We start from the raw sequence: 19,986 nt of genomic DNA, 5'->3' as shown, positions 1-19,986 counted from the left end.
GGCCTGGCAGAAACCCTGGCCAGGCGGTATCTAGGCCACACAGAGAGACAGACACTGTGCCCAGCTTTCCACCCAAGGGGTTCTAGAGCCGAGGCGCTGGTGCCTGAGGGGAACCTTCTCACCCATAAGCCCCTCTGCTATGTGGGCGGGTCTAGAACTTGGCCCCGCCTCCCGGTACCTAGCTGATTGAGTGAGGGGGTGGCATGTGACCTGCGCTACACCAATCCAAGTGCTCTTCTGGCGAGGAACCGTTAAGACGCCAGTAGCCTCCGGCGCTGGGGCTTGTTGGCAGCGGCCTGTGGAGAGGGAGGAACGCCCTGCCACTGCTGGGGTCTTGGACGTCTCAACTATTTTCCGACTCTTCTTCCAGTCAGGTATCTCAACAGTGTTCTTTCTATAAACTCTGTCTCTACTGATATAAATGAAATTACCTAGGACCAAAGTTTGGGGATTAATAAGAAAGGCAATCGATTGAATTGCTCGCCGGCCAACTCTCCTGTCCGCCCTCTGTGTAACCCTCTTTCCTTACCTGGGATTAGCTTCAATTTTGTGGTGAATCATTTCTTGCTCTCTTTAAAATCCCTCGATCCAGGAGGAGGGAAGAGGGTTCAGGATGGGGAACACAGGTATACCTGTGGCGGATTCATTTTGATATTTGGCAAAACGAATACAATTATGAAAAGTTTAAAAATAAAATAAAATAAAAAATAAATAAATAAATAAATACAATTAAAAAAAAATCCCTCGATCCAATAAAATAAAATAAAATCCCTCGATCGTGTTGCGCTCCTTTAAAAAATCGTATTTGTTTGCATCTAATTATTTTTGTGGTTCGTATTGATAATGCCCAGAAACCGAACCCAGGTCTCCTTCATTGTAGGCAGATTCTTTACCGTCTGAGCCACAAGGAGCAGATAAATATTCATCTACACCTTGGAAATGGTTGCACTTTCATTTCTATTAATGGGCCCTCTAGACAGGAAATGACAATCCACTCCAGTATTCTTGCCTGGAGCATCCCATGGACAGAGGAGCCTGGCAGGCTACAGTCCATGGAAGCACAAAGAGTCAGACATGACTGAGAAACTAACACTCTCCCTTTCAAACCACTTTGAAATAGTTTTTTAATGGATCACGAGGCACGAACATTTATCCATCTTTATATCCATCCTCCTAACCGTATTTCAATTGGTTAAACTATTATTAAAAGGTAAGATTTATAGTGTAACCGTGGGGCTTCCCCTGTGGCTCAGCTGGTAAAGACCCCACCTGCCAACGCAGGAAACCTAAGAGACTTGGGTTTGACCCCTGGGTCAGGAAGATCCCGTGGAGGAGGACATGGAAACCCACTCCAGTATTTTTGCCTGGATAATCCAATGGACAGAAGAACCTGGTAGCTTACAGTCCGTAGGGTGGCAAAGAGTCGGACAATACTGAAGCAATTTATCACACAGATATCATTATGTTTCCTTTTAGCAGTGAGTGAATCTTTAAAAAAAAGGTTTTTTTGAAGTACCTTTAGACCTAAAAAAAGTTTGCCAAAAACAGTATAGAAAAACTTCATCCAGATTTCCCTAATGTTAACATCTTACATAGGCATATAAAAATTATGAAAATTGAAAATTAATATCGATGCAGTACTATTAACTAATTTACATACTTTATTTGAATTCTGTCATTTATCCCAGTAATCTCCTTTTTCTGTCCCAGCATCCCATTCCGGATACCACATTTGGCCATCATTTCTCGTTAGTCTCCTCCACGCTGAGAATTCCTCAAGCTTTCTGGGTCTTTCCCAACGGTGACGGTTTTGGAGATACTGCTCAGGTATTTTATACAATGTCTGTCAGTTTGGGTTTGTCTGGTGTTTTCTTAGGATTAGATGAAAGTTACACATTTTTGGCAATAATACCTGTTTTATTGCCTCTCCTTCATTCTAATGGTGACGGAGTGATTTCTACCACAGGGGTCTGGGGGTGGCTGCTGAACATACACACCTGACACTGGACAGGTGCTACCCACAGCAGCTTCTCAGTAATGTTCACTCACTGCCTGAGGGAAGAGGATACTACTGGCTAGGTCGAGCCTCAGGGGAGTCATGCTCTGGAAGAGAATGCACAAGCAGGGCCGTGGGAGGTTATCTGTGGTAACAAGAGATGGTGGTGACCCTTGGTTCTCAAGGAAGGATGTGATTAGCTTGTTTGAATACTTCTGTGGACTGGTGGGGAACCAAAACCTGACAGGGGCAAGCAGACACTGTGGCTGGTTCCTATGATAAGGCTGCTTTTGGGCTAGGGGAATGCTTGCTCGGAGCCAAAAAGAGGGATAGGATTCTTCTCAGGCTTTTATTCACTGCTTTTAAAATTCATCTGTTGGTTTGGCCTACAACAAATATGACTAAAAGGTGACTTTCTATTTCCTTATTCCTACCATATTTGTTCATTGGAAATCTGTAGAGCTGTCTTTTCTCCCTCATATTTTTATAAATTTTCTTTCTTTTTTTTTTTAATTTTATTTTATTTTTAAACTTTACATAACTGTATTAGTTTTGCCAAATATAAAATTTTATAGAATGCATTTCTAATCATCAAATCAAATAAGTAATCAAATTCTTTATGTCAGTATTGAGATGTGAATAACTTCGTTATATTGTGACTTATAATCAAATTATATCATTATTTAGTTTCTTGCATTTTTCCAGCTTTGGTGATTAGGAACTCCTTGTGGGGTTTGTGTTCTTTGAGCATGATGTGGTTCTTTTCCGTGTACTTCCTTGCCGGCATTATAAGGTATTCCTGTTCATCTTGTGCTTTTCTTTCCCCACCATGACCCTGAAATCAGAACACTTCTGCCAAAACCCATGTTTCCTTTCCTTGGAAAATGACATTTAATAACTGATATCTCCCTGCACGTTCATTGCTACTGGGGTTTCCTTGCAGCTAGGTCTTCCTTTTCCATCAGTAAATGAAGGAAATATGTCGTCTGTATATACTTATGCTCCCAGATACATTGGAATTTCTCTAGATATTTCTGTAGATAGTGAAAGCCAGGAGCTCACACTGGTACTTCTTTTTTTAATTAATTAATTAATTTTAATTGGAGGATAAGGAGTTTACAATATTGTGATGGTTTATGCGATACAGCAACAATCCACTCTAGTCTGATTTGTAACGTCTTTGTCTCACCTGGCTCTCCTTATCTTCAGTATTTACTTATTTGTTCACACCTGATTGATTATACATGATGTGGTTACAGAAATGCTACCAAATGGTTAGATAGTATGACCGACCTAATGGACATGAATTTGAGCAAACTCTAGGAGATAGTGAAGGATGGGGAGACCTGGTGTGCTACAGAGACCGGGATCCCAAAAAGTTGGGTACAACTTAATGACTGAGCACAAAACACGCACCTGTTAGAAGCAGATCTGATGACTTGTGTGTGTGTCCACTTCTTTATATCTTAAGCCTCCAAGGATGCAATCAAATACTGTTTCCCCAAGTTGCTTAGCTTAGCTGTTTTCTTCCTCACTCCTTCTCTTGTGGTTAAGACATTTATTTGTAATATATTTAGGTTAATTTGTTGGTGTTTCGAATTTGAGTTTGCCCTCTCCCCCCATATCCTAGTTCATTTTAATTTTTCACTTAATCCTGGGGTATGTGAAACACTACTGTGATTCAGACTCAGGGCTGCACAAACACACATACTGTAGGCGTATGATTCTTTCCCCATGTCTTCCACCCGCTTCGCATTCCCCATTTCTTTTCCACAATCCCCCTGTAGATAACCAATCTGGTTATCTGGTTGAACCTTTCCTGGATTTACTCTACACAAATGAATAGATACATACGGGTTTTCTTATGTTCCATTGTCTATTAAATGAAAGATGGCATTTTCTAAAGCTCCTTTGCACTTTTCCTTTTTCAGTAAACAGCATTTCATCAAAAAAAAAAAAAAAAAAAACAACTCCTTATTCTGTACTCCTTCATTCTTCTTTATAGCTAGCTACATTAGATTACACTGGCTTCGATAGGGGCATTTCTGGAGAAGGCAATGGCAACCCACTCCAGTACTCTTGTCTGGCAAATCCCATGGACCGAGGAGCCTGGTGGGCTTCGGTCCATGGGGTCGCTAGGAGTCGGACATGACTGAGCGACTTCACTTTCACTTTTCCCTTTCATGCCTTGTAGAAGGAAATGGCAACCCACTCCAGTGTTGTTGCCTGGAGAATCCCAGGGACGGGGGACCCTGGTGGGCTGCCGTCTTTGGGGTCGCACAGAGTTGGACACGACTGAAGCGACTTAGCAGCAGCAGCAGCAGCAGCAGCATAGGGGCGTTTCAGTTGTTTTCAACATTTCGTAATGATTAATACAAACAATGCTGCAGTGAATAACCCAGTGTACACGTATTTTTGTGTTGGTGGTAATGTCTCTTCAAGTTTCATTTCCAGCAATAGGATTGTTGGCCCAAATGTTAAATGCATCTGTAGTTATGTTGTGTTATGGCTGAGCCACTTTCACTTTCACTTCAGTTCAGTTCAGTCGCTCAGTCGTGTCCAACTCTTTGCGACCCCATGAATCGCACCACGCCAGGCCTCCCTGTCCATCACCGACTCCCGGAGTTCACTGAGACTCACGTCCATCGAGTCAGAGATGCCATCCAGCCGTCTCATCCTCTGTCGTCCCCTTCTCCTCCTGCCCCCAATCCCTCGCAGCATCAGAGTCTTTTCCAATGAGTCAGCTCTTCGCAACTTGCCGTACATTAAAAAAATCTTTTTAGTCACATAGAATGTTCTTTTCTTTAATCACCTCTGGAAATTTCAGTCACAGTTAGAAAGCCTTTCCCAACGCTGATAGTGAAGAGAAATTCTGCCATATTTTCTTCAAGATTTTGTTATGGCTTCATTTTTTTGTTTAGATTCCTAAACCCATTTACAGTTTATTTTTGTGGATGGTATGTCATGGATCTGCACTGATTTTTTTTTAATGTCTCAATTGTTCCAGCCTCATTTGTTGAATGTTCATCTTTGCCTCAGTGATTTTACATGCCTTTGGCTCATACACTAAAATCCCCAGCTATAATTGGTGTTATTCTGAGTTTTTTATTCTATGCCACTGGCCTATTAGTCTATTCCTGTACTGGTACCCAAGTGGTATACATTAAGAGCTTTATAGTGTGCTTTTATGTCTGATATGATTACTGTTCACTCATGCTGCTGCTGCTGCTGCGTCGCTTCAGTCGTGTCCGACTCCGTGCGACCCCATGGACTGCAGCCTACCAGGCTTCTCCGTCCATGGGATTCTCCAGGCAAGAACACTGGAGAGGGTTGCCATTTCCTTCTCCAATGCATGAAAGTGGAAAGTGAAAGTGAAGTTGCTCAGTCGTGTCTGACTCTTAGCGACCCCATGGACTGCAGCCTACCAGGCTCCTCCATCCACGGGATTTTCCGGGCAACAGTACTGGAGTGCGGTGCCATTGCCTTCTCCCTATTCACTCATAGGTTTTCCTTTTTTACTTGTATCCTGGCTATTCTTGCATGTTTTTTAAAAAAATATGAACTAAATCATCCATTGGTCTAACTCCATAAAAACGTTCGCCGATATTTTTGAGATTATATTCAACGTATACGTAACTTTAGAGGGAATCAATATCTTTTTAGTGCTGAGTTATTCTGTCTAAGGTCTTTGAAAATCTTCCTACTTATTCAAGTTTCCTTCTATGTTGCTCGAGAGTGTTTACAAATTGTCTTTGTATAGATGCTCTCATTAAGTTTATTTCTATACACTTAGTCTTTGTTATTGCCATTGTATATGGGATTTTCTCTCCTAACATGTCCTCCAGCTGTGTGTGTGTGTGTGTGTGTGTGTGTGTGTGTGTGCGTGCGCGTGTGTGTATGCAAAACAAAGACTAATAATATTTGTATGTAACTTTATATCCTACTACCTTGCTGAATTCTCTTTGTTTTAGTTAATTTGTCATGGTTTCTATAAGAGTCTTCAGGTGTGCGATGATATCACCTGGACATAGAGGTGGCTTTACATCTTCTTATCCATTCTTAAAACTCGTATTGGTTTCTCTAGTCAACTGACTAGTGCTTGCTGTTGAACACTGAACAGGAGTGATATAGTGGGCATACTTTTGTTATTCTTGACCTTATTGGAAAACCTCGGGTACTCCCCCACTAAATAAAGTATTTGCACGAGGAGCTACTTATATAGCTTTTATCATGTTAATAATGCATCCCTGATTCCTGTTTCTTCAGTTTTCTCTTTTTTAACATGAATGCCTATTGAAGTTTCCCAAAGATTGGTTTGGCATCTATGATGATAGTCCTAAGATTATCGTTCAGTTGCTATGTCGTGTCTGACTCTTTGCAACCCAGGCTCCTCTGTCCTCCCCTATCTCCCAGAGTTTGCTCAGATTCATGTGTATTGAGTCAGTGATGCTGTCTAACCATCTCATTCTCTGCTGCTCCCTACTCCTTTTGACTTCAATCTTCCCCAACATCAGGGTCTTTGTCTTTAAATATGTTACCGTGGTGAAGGATATGAATGAAATTCCTAATATAGAGCCAGCCTTGTATTAATGGAATAAGTCCCACTTTATCACAGTATCAGATCAGATCAGATCAGATCAGTCGCTGAGTCGTGTCCGACTCTTTGCGACCCCATGAATCGCAGCACGCCAGGCCTCCCTGTCCGTCACCAACTCCCGGAGTTCACCGAGACTCACGTCCATCGAGTCAGTGATGCCATCCAGCCGTCTCAGCCTCTGTCGTCCCCTTCTCCTCCTGCCCCCAATCCCTCCCAGCATCAGAGTCTTTTCCAACGAGTCAACTCTTCACATGAGGTGGCCAAAGTACTGGAGTTTCAGCTTTAGCATCATTCCTTCCAAAGAAATCCCAGGGCTGATCTCCTTCAGAATGGACGGGTGGGATGTCCTTGCAGTCCAAGGGACTCTCAAGAGTCTTCTCCAACACCACAGTCCAAAAGCATCAAGTCTTCGGCGCTCAGCCTTCTTCACAGTCCAACTCTCACATCCATACATGACCACAGGAAAAGCCATAGCCTTGACTAGACGAACCTTTGTTGGCAAAGTAATGTCTCTGTACTACTTTCTAAATGTATTGTTGGATGTTTGCTAATATTCTGTTCAGAGTTTTGGTATCTATGTTTATGTGTTAGTATCCTACTGGCTTCCGAAAAGAAATTAGGGACATTTCCTTGCTTTCAAATGTTCTTACACAAGTCACAAAGCTTTGGTACTATTTGATCGTTGATGGTTTACTAGAATTCACCAATAAATACATCTGAGCAAGGTGCTTCTTGGGTGTATTTCTTGTAATAACTTTATTCATTTCTTCTGTGAAGATTGACTCATTTAAACTTTCTAACACTAGATTTAAACTTTCGAAGCAAAGGAGAAAAGAAAAGATATAAGCATCTGAATGCAGAGTTCCAAAGAATAGCAAGAAGAGATAAGAAAGCCTTCCTCAGTGATCAGTGCAAAGAAATAGAGGAAAACAGCAGAATGGGAAAGACTGGAGATCTCTTCAAGAAAATTAGAGATACTAAGGGAACATCTCATGCAAAGACGGGCTCGATAAAGGACAGAAATGGTATGGACCTAACAGAAGCAGAAGGTACTAAGAAGAGATGGCAAGAATACACAGAAGAACTGTACAAAAAAGATCTTCACGACCAAGATAATCACGACGGTGTGATCACTCACCTAGAGCCAGATATCCTGGCATGTGAAATCAAGTGGGCCTTAGAAAGCATCACTAGGAAGAAAGCTAGTGGACGTGATGGAATTGCAGTTGAGCTATTTCAAATCCTGAAAGATGATGCTGTGAAAGCGCTGCACTCAATATGCCAGCAAATTTGGAAAACGCAGCAGTGGCCACAGGACTGGAAAAGGTCAGTTTTCATTCCAGTCCCAAAGAAAGGCAACTCCAAAGAATGTTCAAACTACTGCATGATTGCACTCATCTCACACGCTAGTGAAGTAATGGTCAAAATTCTCCAAGCCAGGCTTCAGCACTACGTGAACCGTGAACTTCCAGGTGTTCAAGCTGGTTTTAGCAAAGGCAGAGGAACCCCAGAGACCAAATTGCCAACATCTGCTGGATCATGGAAAAAGCAAGAGAGTTCCAGAAAAGCATCTATTTCTGCTTTATTGACTATGCCAAAGCCTTTGACTGTGTGGATCACAATAAACTGTGGAAAATTCTTCAAGACATGGGAATACCAGACCACCTGACCTGCCTCTTGAGAAACCTGTATGCAGGTCAGAGAGCAACAGTTAGAACTGGACATGGAACAACAGACTGGTTCCAAATAGGAAAAGGAGTACGTCAAGGCTGCCTATTGTCACCGTGCTTGTTCAGCTTATATGCAGAGTACATCTTGAGAAACGCTGGGCTGGAGGAAGCACAAGCTGGAATCAAGATTACCGGGAGAAATATCAATAACCTCAGATATGCAGATGACACCACCCTTATGGCAGAAAGTGAAAAAGAACTAAAGAGCCTCTTGATGAAAGTGAAAGAGGAGAGTGAAAATGTTGGCTTAAAGCTCAACATTCAGAAAACGAAGATCATGGCATCTGGTCTCATCCATGGCAAATAGATGGAGAAACAGTGGAAATAGCGGCTGACGTTATTTTTCTGGGCTCCAAAACCACTGCAGACGGTGACTGCAGCCATGAAATTAAAAGACGCTTACTCCTTGGAAGGAAAGTTATGACCAACCTAGACAGCATATTGAAAAGCAGAGACATTAGTTCGTCAACAACGGTCCGTGTAGTCAAGGCTATGGTTTTTCCAGTGGTCATGTATGGATGTGAGATTTGGACTATACAGAAAGCTAAGCACTGAAGAATTGATGCTTTTGAACTGTGGTGTTGGAGAAAACTCTTGAGAGTCCCTTGGACTTCAAGGAGATCCAACCAGCCCATCCTAAAGGAGATCAGTCCTGGGTGTTCACTGGAACGACTGATGCTGAAGCCGAAACGCCAGTACTTTGGCCACCTCATGCGAAGAGTTGACTCGCTGGAAAAGACCCTGATGCTGGGAGGGATTGGGGGCAGGAGGAGAAGGGGGCGACAGAGGATGAGACGGCTGGATGGCATCACTGACTCGATGGACGTGAGTCTCGGTGAACTCCGGGAGTTGGTGACGGACAGGGAGGCCTGGCGTGCGCAAAGAATCGGACACGACTCAGCAACTGATCTGATCTGATCTGAAGTGGTAAAGTCATGAAACCAGGGATCCAGTGTAAGATATTTAATGCCATTACCCCATCTACTGAAAGATGACATTATATGGCAAAAATTAAAACAGTCATGGATGGTTTACTTCTTTAGCAGCAGTTAAAAGAGTATAAGAAAGAAATGTTGAAAAAAGAAAACAGAAAAAAGCAAACCTAAACTAAAGCAAAGTAAAAACAACAACAAACCCAGAGAAACAAAACATACTCAGAAAAGCTATGATCAAATGCTAGGTGTCATGAAGAAAAGTAAGCCTTGGCTAATGAGGCGAGCAGAGAAGTGAACCTAGCAAGGATGGTGGTTATAGGAACATCTGTGGGCAAGTTGTTACAGGAAAATACATAATGGTGTGAAAACATGCTTGGTGAGTTAGAGGTAGGGTCAGAGGCACAAAAAATAGGCTAGCATGGCTGGAGAACAATTCATTGAACAAATGTTGAAGCATACATTATACCAAGCATTACTATAAGGATATGTTAATGGACAAATAAACAAAGATTCCCGCCCTCCAGGAATTTATATTTTTCCACCAGAAGGAGATGGCCAATTTAGAAAAATAGCATATAAATAAAATGTATTGTATTCTGAAAAGTTTTAAACAGTTGGGAAGAGAATAAGAAACCAACAGTGGAATCAGGATTTCAGGGAGAAAGTGAAAGCGAAAGTTGCTCAGTTGTGTGCGACCCTTCGTGACCCCGTGGACTATACAGTCCATGGAATGCTCCAGGCCAGAATGCTGGAGTGGGCAGCCTTTCCCGTCTCCAGGGGATCTTCTTAACCCAGGGATCGAACCCAGGTCTCCCACATTGTTGGGCAGATTCTTTACCAGCTGAGCCACAAGGGAAGCCCAAGAATACTGGAGTGGGTAGCCTATCCCTTCTCCAGTGGATCTTGCCAACCCAGGAATCGAACCAAGGTCTCCCACATTGCAGGCTGAGAAGGTTGGACACACATACCCTGAATGCCCCTTGCTATTAAAGGGGCCGCAGTTTTCTCCTTCCCCAGAGAAGGGCATGGCCTCTCAGTCCAGTATTGTTGCCTGGAGAATCCCCAGGACAGAGGGACCTGATGGGCTACAGTTCATGGGGTCACAAAGAGTCGGACAAGACTGAAGCAACTTAGAATGCGTGCAGTTTTCTCCTTGATGCTGCTTTTGTCAAATGTCACTGTCATTGCTATGCTGGCTTTACTGCACAGAGGCCAGAATACATTTGTCCCTATCTGGTGTGGACTCAACACCTTATTTACCATAGGAGAGCCCTGTGGACACTAAAGTTTGATGGCTTTTTTCATCAAGTGCCAAGTCGCCCACCAGGCCCCTCGTCCATGGGATTCTCCAGGCAAGAATACTGGACTGAAAAATAAAAAAAAAGAATACTGGAGTGGGTTGCCGTGACCTCCTCCAGGGGGTCGTCCTGACCCAGGGATCGAACCTGGACTCGGACATCTCCTGCATCGGCAGGCGGGTTCTTGAGCACTAGCGCCCTGCCACCCGAGAAGCCTCTTTTTCATTAAGGGGCCAATTGTTTTTCAGTTCAGTCTCTGTTGCAAAGCCCATCGATGTGGACATCAGTTCTCTGAGTTTGAGTCCTGGCCTGGCAGAAACCCTGGCCAGGCGGTATCTAGGCCACACAGAGAGACAGACACTGTGCCCAGCTTTCCACCCAAGGGGTTCTAGAGCCGAGGCGCTGGTGCCTGAGGGGAACCTTCTCACCCATAAGCCCCTCTGCTATGTGGGCGGGTCTAGAACTTGGCCCCGCCTCCCGGTACCTAGCTGATTGAGTGAGGGGGTGGCATGTGACCTGCGCTACACCAATCCAAGTGCTCTTCTGGCGAGGAACCGTTAAGACGCCAGTAGCCTCCGGCGCTGGGGCTTGTTGGCAGCGGCCTGTGGAGAGGGAGGAACGCCCTGCCACTGCTGGGGTCTTGGACGTCTCAACTATTTTCCGACTCTTCTTCCAGTCAGGTATCTCAACAGTGTTCTTTCTATAAACTCTGTCTCTACTGATATAAATGAAATTACCTAGGACCAAAGTTTGGGGATTAATAAGAAAGGCAATCGATTGAATTGCTCGCCGGCCAACTCTCCTGTCCGCCCTCTGTGTAACCCTCTTTCCTTACCTGGGATTAGCTTCAATTTTGTGGTGAATCATTTCTTGCTCTCTTTAAAATCCCTCGATCCAGGAGGAGGGAAGAGGGTTCAGGATGGGGAACACAGGTATACCTGTGGCGGATTCATTTTGATATTTGGCAAAACGAATACAATTATGAAAAGTTTAAAAATAAAATAAAATAAAAAATAAATAAATAAATAAATACAATTAAAAAAAAATCCCTCGATCCAATAAAATAAAATAAAATCCCTCGATCGTGTTGCGCTCCTTTAAAAAATCGTATTTGTTTGCATCTAATTATTTTTGTGGTTCGTATTGATAATGCCCAGAAACCGAACCCAGGTCTCCTTCATTGTAGGCAGATTCTTTACCGTCTGAGCCACAAGGAGCAGATAAATATTCATCTACACCTTGGAAATGGTTGCACTTTCATTTCTATTAATGGGCCCTCTAGACAGGAAATGACAATCCACTCCAGTATTCTTGCCTGGAGCATCCCATGGACAGAGGAGCCTGGCAGGCTACAGTCCATGGAAGCACAAAGAGTCAGACATGACTGAGAAACTAACACTCTCCCTTTCAAACCACTTTGAAATAGTTTTTTAATGGATCACGAGGCACGAACATTTATCCATCTTTATATCCATCCTCCTAACCGTATTTCAATTGGTTAAACTATTATTAAAAGGTAAGATTTATAGTGTAACCGTGGGGCTTCCCCTGTGGCTCAGCTGGTAAAGACCCCACCTGCCAACGCAGGAAACCTAAGAGACTTGGGTTTGACCCCTGGGTCAGGAAGATCCCGTGGAGGAGGACATGGAAACCCACTCCAGTATTTTTGCCTGGATAATCCAATGGACAGAAGAACCTGGTAGCTTACAGTCCGTAGGGTGGCAAAGAGTCGGACAATACTGAAGCAATTTATCACACAGATATCATTATGTTTCCTTTTAGCAGTGAGTGAATCTTTAAAAAAAAGGTTTTTTTGAAGTACCTTTAGACCTAAAAAAAGTTTGCCAAAAACAGTATAGAAAAACTTCATCCAGATTTCCCTAATGTTAACATCTTACATAGGCATATAAAAATTATGAAAATTGAAAATTAATATCGATGCAGTACTATTAACTAATTTACATACTTTATTTGAATTCTGTCATTTATCCCAGTAATCTCCTTTTTCTGTCCCAGCATCCCATTCCGGATACCACATTTGGCCATCATTTCTCGTTAGTCTCCTCCACGCTGAGAATTCCTCAAGCTTTCTGGGTCTTTCCCAACGGTGACGGTTTTGGAGATACTGCTCAGGTATTTTATACAATGTCTGTCAGTTTGGGTTTGTCTGGTGTTTTCTTAGGATTAGATGAAAGTTACACATTTTTGGCAATAATACCTGTTTTATTGCCTCTCCTTCATTCTAATGGTGACGGAGTGATTTCTACCACAGGGGTCTGGGGGTGGCTGCTGAACATACACACCTGACACTGGACAGGTGCTACCCACAGCAGCTTCTCAGTAATGTTCACTCACTGCCTGAGGGAAGAGGATACTACTGGCTAGGTCGAGCCTCAGGGGAGTCATGCTCTGGAAGAGAATGCACAAGCAGGGCCGTGGGAGGTTATCTGTGGTAACAAGAGATGGTGGTGACCCTTGGTTCTCAAGGAAGGATGTGATTAGCTTGTTTGAATACTTCTGTGGACTGGTGGGGAACCAAAACCTGACAGGGGCAAGCAGACACTGTGGCTGGTTCCTATGATAAGGCTGCTTTTGGGCTAGGGGAATGCTTGCTCGGAGCCAAAAAGAGGGATAGGATTCTTCTCAGGCTTTTATTCACTGCTTTTAAAATTCATCTGTTGGTTTGGCCTACAACAAATATGACTAAAAGGTGACTTTCTATTTCCTTATTCCTACCATATTTGTTCATTGGAAATCTGTAGAGCTGTCTTTTCTCCCTCATATTTTTATAAATTTTCTTTCTTTTTTTTTTTAATTTTATTTTATTTTTAAACTTTACATAACTGTATTAGTTTTGCCAAATATAAAATTTTATAGAATGCATTTCTAATCATCAAATCAAATAAGTAATCAAATTCTTTATGTCAGTATTGAGATGTGAATAACTTCGTTATATTGTGACTTATAATCAAATTATATCATTATTTAGTTTCTTGCATTTTTCCAGCTTTGGTGATTAGGAACTCCTTGTGGGGTTTGTGTTCTTTGAGCATGATGTGGTTCTTTTCCGTGTACTTCCTTGCCGGCATTATAAGGTATTCCTGTTCATCTTGTGCTTTTCTTTCCCCACCATGACCCTGAAATCAGAACACTTCTGCCAAAACCCATGTTTCCTTTCCTTGGAAAATGACATTTAATAACTGATATCTCCCTGCACGTTCATTGCTACTGGGGTTTCCTTGCAGCTAGGTCTTCCTTTTCCATCAGTAAATGAAGGAAATATGTCGTCTGTATATACTTATGCTCCCAGATACATTGGAATTTCTCTAGATATTTCTGTAGATAGTGAAAGCCAGGAGCTCACACTGGTACTTCTTTTTTTAATTAATTAATTAATTTTAATTGGAGGATAAGGAGTTTACAATATTGTGATGGTTTATGCGATACAGCAACAATCCACTCTAGTCTGATTTGTAACGTCTTTGTCTCACCTGGCTCTCCTTATCTTCAGTATTTACTTATTTGTTCACACCTGATTGATTATACATGATGTGGTTACAGAAATGCTACCAAATGGTTAGATAGTATGACCGACCTAATGGACATGAATTTGAGCAAACTCTAGGAGATAGTGAAGGATGGGGAGACCTGGTGTGCTACAGAGACCGGGATCCCAAAAAGTTGGGTACAACTTAATGACTGAGCACAAAACACGCACCTGTTAGAAGCAGATCTGATGACTTGTGTGTGTGTCCACTTCTTTATATCTTAAGCCTCCAAGGATGCAATCAAATACTGTTTCCCCAAGTTGCTTAGCTTAGCTGTTTTCTTCCTCACTCCTTCTCTTGTGGTTAAGACATTTATTTGTAATATATTTAGGTTAATTTGTTGGTGTTTCGAATTTGAGTTTGCCCTCTCCCCCCATATCCTAGTTCATTTTAATTTTTCACTTAATCCTGGGGTATGTGAAACACTACTGTGATTCAGACTCAGGGCTGCACAAACACACATACTGTAGGCGTATGATTCTTTCCCCATGTCTTCCACCCGCTTCGCATTCCCCATTTCTTTTCCACAATCCCCCTGTAGATAACCAATCTGGTTATCTGGTTGAACCTTTCCTGGATTTACTCTACACAAATGAATAGATACATACGGGTTTTCTTATGTTCCATTGTCTATTAAATGAAAGATGGCATTTTCTAAAGCTCCTTTGCACTTTTCCTTTTTCAGTAAACAGCATTTCATCAAAAAAAAAAAAAAAAACAACTCCTTATTCTGTACTCCTTCATTCTTCTTTATAGCTAGCTACATTAGATTACACTGGCTTCGATAGGGGCATTTCCGGAGAAGGCAATGGCAACCCACTCCAGTACTCTTGTCTGGCAAATCCCATGGACCGAGGAGCCTGGTGGGCTGCGGTCCATGGGGTCGCTAGGAGTCGGACATGACTGAGCGACTTCACTTTCACTTTTCCCTTTCATGCCTTGTAGAAGGAAATGGCAACCCACTCCAGTGTTGTTGCCTGGAGAATCCCAGGGACGGGGGACCCTGGTGGGCTGCCGTCTTTGGGGTCGCACAGAGTTGGACACGACTGAAGCGACTTAGCAGCAGCAGCAGCAGCAGCAGCAGCATAGGGGCGTTTCAGTTGTTTTCAACATTTCGTAATGATTAATACAAACAATGCTGCAGTGAATAACCCAGTGTACACGTATTTTTGTGTTGGTGGTAATGTCTCTTCAAGTTTCATTTCCAGCAATAGGATTGTTGGCCCAAATGTTAAATGCATCTGTAGTTATGTTGTGTTATGGCTGAGCCACTTTCACTTTCACTTCAGTTCAGTTCAGTCGCTCAGTCGTGTCCAACTCTTTGCGACCCCATGAATCGCACCACGCCAGGCCTCCCTGTCCATCACCGACTCCCGGAGTTCACTGAGACTCATGTCCATCGAGTCAGAGATGCCATCCAGCCGTCTCATCCTCTGTCGTCCCCTTCTCCTCCTGCCCCCAATCCCTCGCAGCATCAGAGTCTTTTCCAATGAGTCAGCTCTTCGCAACTTGCCGTACATTAAAAAAATCTTTTTAGTCACATAGAATGTTCTTTTCTTTAATCACCTCTGGAAATTTCAGTCACAGTTAGAAAGCCTTTCCCAACGCTGATAGTGAAGAGAAATTCTGCCATATTTTCTTCAAGATTTTGTTATGGCTTCATTTTTTTGTTTAGATTCCTAAACCCATTTACAGTTTATTTTTGTGGATGGTATGTCATGGATCTGCACTGATTTTTTTTTAATGTCTCAATTGTTCCAGCCTCATTTGTTGAATGTTCATCTTTGCCTCAGTGATTTTACATGCCTTTGGCTCATACACTAAAATCCCCAGCTATAATTGGTGTTATTCTGAGTTTTTTATTCTATGCCACTGGCCTATTAGTCTATTCCTGTACTGGTACCCAAGTGGTATACATTAAGAGCTTTATAGTGTGCTTTTATGTCTGATATGATTACTGTTCACTCATGCTGCTGCTGCTGCTGCGTCGCTTCAGTCGTGTCCGACTCCGTGCGACCCCATGGACTGCAGCCTACCAGGCTTCTCCGTCCATGGGATTCTCCAGGCAAGAACACTGGAGAGGGTTGCCATTTCCTTCTCCAATGCATGAAAGTGGAAAGTGAAAGTGAAGTTGCTCAGTCGTGTCTGACTCTTAGCGACCCCATGGACTGCAGCCTACCAGGCTCCTCCATCCACGGGATTTTCCGGGCAACAGTACTGGAGTGCGGTGCCATTGCCTTCTCCCTATTCACTCATAGGTTTTCCTTTTTTACTTGTATCCTGGCTATTCTTGCATGTTTTTTAAAAAAATATGAACTAAATCATCCATTGGTCTAACTCCATAAAAACGTTCGCCGATATTTTTGAGATTATATTCAACGTATACGTAACTTTAGAGGGAATCAATATCTTTTTAGTGCTGAGTTATTCTGTCTAAGGTCTTTGAAAATCTTCCTACTTATTCAAGTTTCCTTCTATATTGCTCGAGAGTGTTTACAAATTGTCTTTGTATAGATGCTCTCATTAAGTTTATTTCTATACACTTAGTCTTTGTTATTGCCATTGTATATGGGATTTTCTCTCCTAACATGTCCTCCAGCTGTGTGTGTGTGTGTGTGTGTGTGTGTGTGTGTGCGTGCGCGTGTGTGTATGCAAAACAAAGACTAATAATATTTGTATGTAACTTTATATCCTACTACCTTGCTGAATTCTCTTTGTTTTAGTTAATTTGTCATGGTTTCTATAAGAGTCTTCAGGTGTGCGATGATATCACCTGGACATAGAGGTGGCTTTACATCTTCTTATCCATTCTTAAAACTCGTATTGGTTTCTGTAGTCAACTGACTAGTGCTTGCTGTTGAACACTGAACAGGAGTGATATAGTGGGCATACTTTTGTTATTCTTGACCTTATTGGAAAACCTCGGGTACTCCCCCACTAAATAAAGTATTTGCACGAGGAGCTACTTATATAGCTTTTATCATGTTAATAATGCATCCCTGATTCCTGTTTCTTCAGTTTTCTCTTTTTTAACATGAATGCCTATTGAAGTTTCCCAAAGATTGGTTTGGCATCTATGATGATAGTCCTAAGATTATCGTTCAGTTGCTATGTCGTGTCTGACTCTTTGCAACCCAGGCTCCTCTGTCCTCCCCTATCTCCCAGAGTTTGCTCAGATTCATGTGTATTGAGTCAGTGATGCTGTCTAACCATCTCATTCTCTGCTGCTCCCTACTCCTTTTGACTTCAATCTTCCCCAACATCAGGGTCTTTGTCTTTAAATATGTTACCGTGGTGAAGGATATGAATGAAATTCCTAATATAGAGCCAGCCTTGTATTAATGGAATAAGTCCCACTTTATCACAGTATCAGATCAGATCAGATCAGATCAGTCGCTGAGTCGTGTCCGACTCTTTGCGACCCCATGAATCGCAGCACGCCAGGCCTCCCTGTCCGTCACCAACTCCCGGAGTTCACCGAGACTCACGTCCATCGAGTCAGTGATGCCATCCAGCCGTCTCAGCCTCTGTCGTCCCCTTCTCCTCCTGCCCCCAATCCCTCCCAGCATCAGAGTCTTTTCCAACGAGTCAACTCTTCACATGAGGTGGCCAAAGTACTGGAGTTTCAGCTTTAGCATCATTCCTTCCAAAGAAATCCCAGGGCTGATCTCCTTCAGAATGGACGGGTGGGATGTCCTTGCAGTCCAAGGGACTCTCAAGAGTCTTCTCCAACACCACAGTCCAAAAGCATCAAGTCTTCGGCGCTCAGCCTTCTTCACAGTCCAACTCTCACATCCATACATGACCACAGGAAAAGCCATAGCCTTGACTAGACGAACCTTTGTTGGCAAAGTAATGTCTCTGTACTACTTTCTAAATGTATTGTTGGATGTTTGCTAATATTCTGTTCAGAGTTTTGGTATCTATGTTTATGTGTTAGTATCCTACTGGCTTCCGAAAAGAAATTAGGGACATTTCCTTGCTTTCAAATGTTCTTACACAAGTCACAAAGCTTTGGTACTATTTGATCGTTGATGGTTTACTAGAATTCACCAATAAATACATCTGAGCAAGGTGCTTCTTGGGTGTATTTCTTGTAATAACTTTATTCATTTCTTCTGTGAAGATTGACTCATTTAAACTTTCTAACACTAGATTTAAACTTTCGAAGCAAAGGAGAAAAGAAAAGATATAAGCATCTGAATGCAGAGTTCCAAAGAATAGCAAGAAGAGATAAGAAAGCCTTCCTCAGTGATCAGTGCAAAGAAATAGAGGAAAACAGCAGAATGGGAAAGACTGGAGATCTCTTCAAGAAAATTGGAGATACTAAGGGAACATCTCATGCAAAGACGGGCTCGATAAAGGACAGAAATGGTATGGACCTAACAGAAGCAGAAGGTACTAAGAAGAGATGGCAAGAATACACAGAAGAACTGTACAAAAAAGATCTTCACGACCAAGATAATCACGACGGTGTGATCACTCACCTAGAGCCAGATATCCTGGCATGTGAAATCAAGTGGGCCTTAGAAAGCATCACTAGGAAGAAAGCTAGTGGACGTGATGGAATTGCAGTTGAGCTATTTCAAATCCTGAAAGATGATGCTGTGAAAGCGCTGCACTCAATATGCCAGCAAATTTGGAAAACGCAGCAGTGGCCACAGGACTGGAAAAGGTCAGTTTTCATTCCAGTCCCAAAGAAAGGCAACTCCAAAGAATGTTCAAACTACTGCATGATTGCACTCATCTCACACGCTAGTGAAGTAATGGTCAAAATTCTCCAAGCCAGGCTTCAGCACTACGTGAACCGTGAACTTCCAGGTGTTCAAGCTGGTTTTAGCAAAGGCAGAGGAACCCCAGAGACCAAATTGCCAACATCTGCTGGATCATGGAAAAAGCAAGAGAGTTCCAGAAAAGCATCTATTTCTGCTTTATTGACTATGCCAAAGCCTTTGACTGTGTGGATCACAATAAACTGTGGAAAATTCTTCAAGACATGGGAATACCAGACCACCTGACCTGCCTCTTGAGAAACCTGTATGCAGGTCAGAGAGCAACAGTTAGAACTGGACATGGAACAACAGACTGGTTCCAAATAGGAAAAGGAGTACGTCAAGGCTGCCTATTGTCACCGTGCTTGTTCAGCTTATATGCAGAGTACATCTTGAGAAACGCTGGGCTGGAGGAAGCACAAGCTGGAATCAAGATTACCGGGAGAAATATCAATAACCTCAGATATGCAGATGACACCACCCTTATGGCAGAAAGTGAAAAAGAACTAAAGAGCCTCTTGATGAAAGTGAAAGAGGAGAGTGAAAATGTTGGCTTAAAGCTCAACATTCAGAAAACGAAGATCATGGCATCTGGTCTCATCCATGGCAAATAGATGGAGAAACAGTGGAAATAGCGGCTGACGTTATTTTTCTGGGCTCCAAAACCACTGCAGACGGTGACTGCAGCCATGAAATTAAAAGACGCTTACTCCTTGGAAGGAAAGTTATGACCAACCTAGACAGCATATTGAAAAGCAGAGACATTAGTTCGTCAACAACGGTCCGTGTAGTCAAGGCTATGGTTTTTCCAGTGGTCATGTATGGATGTGAGATTTGGACTATACAGAAAGCTAAGCACTGAAGAATTGATGCTTTTGAACTGTGGTGTTGGAGAAAACTCTTGAGAGTCCCTTGGACTTCAAGGAGATCCAACCAGCCCATCCTAAAGGAGATCAGTCCTGGGTGTTCACTGGAACGACTGATGCTGAAGCCGAAACGCCAGTACTTTGGCCACCTCATGCGAAGAGTTGACTCGCTGGAAAAGACCCTGATGCTGGGAGGGATTGGGGGCAGGAGGAGAAGGGGGCGACAGAGGATGAGACGGCTGGA

Source organism: Bubalus kerabau, chromosome X (assembly GCF_029407905.1).
Source record: "Bubalus kerabau isolate K-KA32 ecotype Philippines breed swamp buffalo chromosome X, PCC_UOA_SB_1v2, whole genome shotgun sequence".
Classification (NCBI taxonomy): domain Eukaryota; kingdom Metazoa; phylum Chordata; class Mammalia; order Artiodactyla; family Bovidae; genus Bubalus; species Bubalus kerabau.
Note: the sequence above shows the minus strand (reverse complement) of the source record.